The sequence below is a fragment of the Bos taurus genome, chromosome 26 (genome assembly GCF_002263795.3).
Source record: "Bos taurus isolate L1 Dominette 01449 registration number 42190680 breed Hereford chromosome 26, ARS-UCD2.0, whole genome shotgun sequence".
Classification (NCBI taxonomy): Eukaryota; Metazoa; Chordata; class Mammalia; order Artiodactyla; family Bovidae; genus Bos; species Bos taurus.
Window position 1 is genome coordinate 40,477,615 of NC_037353.1, and position 7,293 is coordinate 40,484,907.

Below are 7,293 nucleotides of genomic sequence, written 5' to 3' on the forward strand. Positions count from 1 at the left end.
ATGTAAGTGAAAGTCACTCCATTGTGTCTGACTTTTTGCAATCCCATGGCCTGTACAGTCCTTGGAATCCTCCAGGCCAGCATACTGGAGTGGGTTGCCTTTTCCTTCTCCAGGGGATCTTCCCAACCCAGGCATTGAACCCAGGTCTCCCGCATTGCAGGCGGATTCTTTACCAGCTGAGCCACAAGGGACCCTTTAGGAGGTATTAATAGAATTAGTGGGACTTGGGGTTGGTGACGTGGTGGGGAGATAAAGGAACTGTTCACATGCAATGGAGGCAAGCTGACCTCCTGATGTTTTGCTTGTATAGCTGCGTGGAGAGTGGTGCCTCCAACCTGAGATGGGGGATAAAGGAGGAGGAATGAGTTTGCGTGGCAAAGGGCGGAGTTAACCTCACACACCGGGGTCTGCAGGCTGAGCCCAGCTGGGTGTCCAGGAACTGACAGCAAGTCAACAAGCCCTGTGCTTCTCCAGTGAGTCTGGAGTCAACGAGTCTGTGCTTGTATTTCAGCCACGTGCCTTACTGATCACGTCACTCACTGTTCCACGGATACTTCCTGGAGTGTGGGTGAATGAGACGGTTCTTGACCCACTGGCGTCTCCACTGCAGTGGGAGGGGCATGTAGCCCACATGTGACCATTTTCGGAAATGGAGGAAAAGAGGGCGGACTGTGTTTGACAGTAGGGGGTGTGGGTGGTGCTGGTGTGACTTTATACAGAAGGGTCAAGGAAGACATTTAAAGGCAGGTGACCATTTCAAATCAGGAAGAGGTGACATGTTAAGATCAGGTTGGAAGAATAAGAGACCTCAGGCAAGTCACATCGTCTCCTGAAGCCTCAGTTTCAGTGGTGTTTTCTTTCTAGATAAATGATGTTGTCTATCAATGCAACTCTGAAGTTCCATAAATGTTTGTGGATACAGCACAGTTTATGAGTAACAGTGGAGGTGTGGGAAGCTTTGTGCCCTGTCCTAATGTCCTTGATGATACCACCAGGAAGGAAGAGCATTTTCTTGCTGTCCAGCAGTCTCTTTGAATCAGAGGTCTTGGTCTGGTGAAGGAGACAGTCCTCAAATTCAACGCTCTAACCCCCAACTCCACCTCCTCCAGGACTGAAAGCTGGGGGTGGGGATGGAGACACAGGCTGCACTGCACTTTGTGGCCACAAGAGGGCTCGCAGCTCACAAACTTTTCCTCTAATAAATCTTCCTTGTTCTCTTGACAGTTTCGCCGGATGGGGCGGGCCTGGAATGTTTGAAACTTTATTTGATGATGGAAGAGCGTCAGACAATTATAAGCACTTCTATAATAAGTAAACATTAATTTTTTAGCATCTTAATTCTATAAATGTTTCAATGTGTTGCTCACAGGAAGCTATTCAACTGCAGATGGTTCAATCCAAAGATTGCATTTGTCATCTTCTGGAGGTTTTTCCTTTGAAATTAAATGTCCCCATTGAGCGTTTTCTTTCGCTGTCATCCTCAGCCAGCTGTTTGGTTCCATTCGTGGTGGTGATTATTCTCTCCAGAGGCATGTTTGTGTCTTGATTTCGATGGCCAGATCTGCTAAGCTGTGGCATGTGCATCCATGAATGAGTTCTGCTTATGATTCGCTGTCCGACCCTGCCGTTTCAAGCTGGAACTAAGCAAAAAGAGGGATCTCAAGCTGGAACTAAGCAAAAAGAGGGATGTCCCCACAAAGGGAGCTCTGGGAGCTGGGAAGGCTTATCACTGCACAGGGGAGTTCCCGCTATTTCCAGGTCAGCACAAGCAGAGGCTGAAGAACTGGATGCAGGGCCAGCCTTTGCACAGATGAAAAAAATTCCAGGGTCACAGTGCCTCCTGTTGATAGGAGGTCAGCACATGGCCATGAACTTGCCCCTCCAGAGGGCACTTTCCTGCCACTGTTCCTCTGAGCATCGGTCACACAGAGAATGGTGGGTCCAAGGGGACCTTCGGGGGAGAAGTTTCCAGCCCACTGACTCCAGGAGCCCTTGGTCATCATCCTCAGCCACTGCATGGTCAGGAGGCACTGGGACCTCAAGTCTTAAACCCTCCTGAGTCAAGGGAACCTTTTCATAAGGCTGGTGATGCTGGTACTCAGGAAGAAGGCTTCAGCGTCTCAGTCATTAAAACTGATACATCTCCTCAGAGAGGCATGTGAGTTCGCCCCTGTATTAGATCCCTGGCCAACAGTTTTTATTCCAGGCTTGCTGGTCTTCAGGATCCCTGTTGACCTGGCACGTTGTGCATCTGTTCAAGTCGGCCTCGGCAACTGTCGCGGGTGGCGTGGATTTGGGAGGAAAAGGAAGGGCATCCTGTGTGGTGTGAATCTTGATTTCAGAGATCCTAGAAGCGGAACGAGGGTTTGTCCCTGGTCCACACTCTGCCATCCCAGTGGCCCCAGCTAAGAATATGCCACGCCAGTGGAGGGAGCTGAGAGGTGGCTCAGAGCCGAGGGCGGCTGGATCAGGGGCGGGGCACAGCAGAAGGCCCAGGGAGGGTCCTAACCGATTGTTCTTGGGGCGTGGGCACAGTGCATTTCTTGTTGCTTGGATCTCGCTTGTCTGGTCCTTTGTCTTTTCTGTTGATGTTATAAAATCTATCCAAAGAATTGCTATTAAGAACTTTTGTTTCTTCTCTTTAGTGAAACCCTTGATGGATGTAGCTATTGAAAGAGCCAGCAGCTCACCCTCTTCTCTCTCAATTCTTTTGTTTTCCTTAGAGACCGAATTTTCTTTTCCTGAATGCCCTGTGGGCCCAGGTTCCACATTATTATTATTATTTTTTTCTTTTCATGCAAATCATTTCCTGAAGCTAAAATGACCGCACTTTCCCAGCACTCAGCGAACCTTCCGGCCAATGCCACTCCTGCTCTCCCTGGACGACTGCTGTCCCCTTTTCCTAGTGCTGGGGACCGTGGATTTTCTGGTCAGCCCCTGGGTTCAACTCCAGCCTCTGCTATATTTACTCCGTGTGACTTCGGGTCCAGCAGTTAATTTCCTGGTGTCAAATTCCTCATGTTAAAAATAGGCACAATAATGATCTATAGCTTATACAGTTGTAATAAGAATTAAATGTGTGAAGACTGTATGTAAAGTGTCTAGACCAGTGCTTGGCACACAGTGAGTGCTCAATCGATCGCAATAACTATTATTATTGCCTTTGTTGATTTGTTAAGAGGCTTTCCTGAGCAGGACAAAATCAAACAGAAGTTTATTAAAAAAAAAAAAAAAAAACAGAAAGCAAAGTTAGAATTGCTCAAAGAAAGTAGGTGAAGTGATAATTGAGAATACAGACATGAGTGAAGCCCAGAAGGCAAGCTATGAAGAGAAAAAATATCCACATAATCCTAGAAGATCCAGTCAGTAAAATATGCTGTGTTGTGAACTAGATTGTTCACTTGAGTTGCTTAAAACTCACTTCACCCACCCAATAATCGAGACTTTATTTCAGTGTGCATGAGATTGGGATACTAATAATATCTAAATGTTATGTATATCGAAATAACTGTGGATTTAGGTCTGGGGGTGGCAAGACTATAAATATATATAATTACATTTTTTCCTATATATGTATATTTTTTCTATACTGTTCACATGCTTTAAAAATAGCCTTTTCACCAACATAATATGAAAAATGATATACTTGCCTTCACACTGAATTATCAAATTGCTTCTTTTCAATTCAGTATCATAAGCCAAAAGAAATACAAATAGTCACACTTTACAAAGTAACAGCATGTTTCTAAAAAAAAAAAAAAGTGCTTAAAATAGCTAAAAAGTAAGATGGACAAAAGATATATGGGGGTAAAGTAAAAGTAACGCCAAACACTGCTTTAGTCTTGATCAGTTGTCAGTTATCTCAGTCGCCCAATTGTGTCCAACTCTTTGCGACCCCATGGACCGCAATCCACCAGGCTCCTCTCCATGGGATTCTCCTGGTAAGAATACTGGAGTGGGTTGCCAGGCCCTCCTCCAGGGGACCTTCCTGATCCAGGGATCAAACCTGGGCCTCCTGAACCTCAGACAGATTCCTTACCGTCTGAGCCACCAGGGATAATAAAAAGAAATTTTTAATAGCAATTTTTAAATTTAAACAATGATAGAAATTATAGAAAATCGAAAGTATATCTCCCAAATCCCAAAGCATAAAGAGTCAGTAACCTCTACCCAAAAAAACAAGAGTAGAAGAAAAAAGTTAATGCTATTACACACAAAAATAATAAATATAAATAAGTTAAATTCCTCAAAAAAAAAAAAAAAAAGAGGCTTTCCTGAGAGGGTGGATGTAACAAGTTCAGCATAGTTCCTGGCACTTCCTAGGTGCTCAGCTGTGTGGTTATCATTCTTGTCTTCCATCTGATGGACTCTTGCTTATCCTCAGCTGTGGTTCAACCCACCTGTGACCTAACTTGCTGACCTTATCTGTTGTCAGTCAGCAAATGTAATCTCCCTTGCTGTTGGGCGTGTGTGTGCGCACTCAGTCGTGTCCTACTCTTTGTGACCCCAAGGACTGTAGCCTGCCAGGCTCCTCTGTCCCTGGGATTTTCCAGGCAAGAATACTGGAGTGGGTAGCCATTTCCTTCCCCAGGAGATCTTCCCGACCCAGGGACTGAACTGGGGTCTCCTGCATCTCCTGCATTGGCAGGCGGATTCTTTCCCACAAAGCGAGCTTAGCCCAAAGGACCAAGTGGGAAGAATGAAGAGAGGTAGGTTAGGGTTAGGAATTCAGATGCCATAACAAAAGAGCCTTCGAATCAATGAGGGCTCTCCTTGGCTGGGTAGCACCTCCCTTGGGATTACCCTGTGATTTCGGTTTAATGAAAAAAATCAGTTCACAGAAGCTTATGGAGCTGCTGTTGTAGGGTCAGATCCCAGTCCGTGGTGAGCACCACTGGTCCTCTGGGCTTTGTGTTAGTTTTCCCTGATTTCTTCATGCTCATTTTCTTTCCCCCATCTCTTCTTGCCTTTGATTTAGTACAGGTTGGGTTGGAAAATTCCAGCCTGTGTGGCAGGATTTGTGGGAAAGGTTTGTGTCCAGAGACAGGCGAGTAGCACTTTTTCAAGGCTGGCCACAGGAGGACAGGGCCTTGGCGGGTGGCAGAGGGGAAGACCCGGGACCTGGGCTCTGCCCGAGATGGTCCCATCTTCCTCCTCATCCCCCATCCCTGTTTATCGGGTCCTCCTTGCACCCCATCCCCTCCCCCAGCCACCATCATCACATACTTCCTGGGGAGGAGAAGAGTCTGGCTGGCAGGGTCTATCGAAAGGACCATCTCTGCATTCTAGGGATCTTGAAAGTCAGGGATGCTGATGCTCTAGGTTAATAGGCCAGTGGGGAAAGAGTTTGGCCAGACAGGGTCATAGTTTTGTTTATTTTTAAGTTGGAAAATAACTGCTTTACAGTGTTGTGTTGCTTTCTGCTGTACAACAGTGTGGATCGGTTCTCAGTATGTGTATATATATATATATATATATATATATATATATATATCTCCTCCCTCTGGAGCTTCTTTCCCACCCCCATCCAAGTCCCACCTCTTCTAGGTTAGGCACATATTTTGAACAAAATGGAATCTATCTATAATCTTTGACTGGGTATTCTCTGAGAAGTCCCACCCATAACACAGTCCTTCTCTTTTTAAAATATTTCCTTAACACATGCTGTTGCACCCATAAAGATGACCAAAGTGATAAATACTAACACAAACATATCTTGAGTATTTGTCATGTTGTATGTGCTGTCAGAATTCTGGATGCATATTTTCCATTTAATCCAGGTAACATCAAGTCTTGTTACTCCCATCTTACAGAAAAGAAAACTGAGATTTACAGAGGTTAATGGCTTGCCTAAAACCATAGAGGCAGTACAATGTAGAACCAGTATTTAATCCCAGATAAACTCTTAGAAACCTAACTCATAGTAAGAAATTGACATTTTTTTTTATTAGTGTATGCATGGTATTTGTTTTTTTTTTCTAGACTAGTTTTCTTAAATTCAGAGAATTGTTAAAACACAGAACATAGAGCTCTAGTCCCCAGTTTTTGATTCAGTAGCTCTGGGGTGGGACAGAGAATTCGTCCTAACACGTTCTTGGGTGATACTGCTCCTGCTGGGCAGATATCACATATGGAGAACTCCTCTCCTAGACCAGCTGATGCTGTGTGCTGACTGGAGATATTCAACTGTAGAGGTGTTGTCGACTTAGACTCAACTTGCATGGTGACGTGTGACTAGGGCTAAGATGTCAGTTTGCACCAGAAAAGATAAGATCTTTTCAGTGAATCCACAGCATCCATAGACATGAGGAAGAGGTTTAAGCTGTAAGAAAAGAAACTAGAAAGGTGGGCTAAGTACAAAGCGATAATTTATCAGCAGGCTGTTTCCCTAAAAGATGCCCTCAGTTGTGCCTTTGGTGGCATGAAGTAGCTCTGGCACACAAAATGAGAAACTTGCTTGCTTTTCAGTTCTCGTTCAGTTCCAGCAATACCAGTGAGAAAGCTTCAGTTCTGTCCTTTTTCCTTTAACACCTCTCAAAGATGCTCTTTAATTTCCTCTTTCAACAAAGCCTCAGGTTAGGGAACAGTAACCAGAATTTAATACCCTCTGTGTTTTTATTGATGTGCTTTACTTTGCCTTTAAATCATAAACACCCTATTTAAACAGCTTGGTACAGATTGTGGCGATAGACCATCTTGGCTTGAATCGGTTCTGCCAGGTAACGACTGCGGGCAAAGTTCTGAACCTCTCTGTGCTTTGGCTGTCCCAGTTTCAAATGAGGGGAAAGAGTCTCTAGGGCTTCCCAAGTTGTAGTAGTGGTAAAGAATCCGCCTGCTAATGCAAGAGATGTAGGTTTGATCCCTGGATCAGGAAGATCCTGGAGAAGGAATGGCAACCCACTCCAGTATTCTCGCCTGGAAAATTCCATGGACAGAGGAGACTAGCAGGCTACAGTCCATGGGGTCACAAAGAGTCAGACACGACTGAGCACAAAGAGTGTCTGCTTCAAGGTTTTTATAAGAATTGAATGAGTTAATATTTATAAAGCACTTAGAAAGTTTCTGGAACATAGAAAGTGCTACATAAGTACTTAAATGAGTAAATAATTCACAGAGCTATGAAAAGTATTGTATTAAAGTAGCGGTCCCCAACCTTTTTGGCACAAGGAATGGGTTTCCTAGGAGAAAAGTTTTCCATGGGCTGGGGGTGGGGGTGGGGGTGGGGATGGTTTCGGAACGATTCAAGCACATTAGGTTCATTGTGCACTTTATTTCTATTATTTTCACATCAGC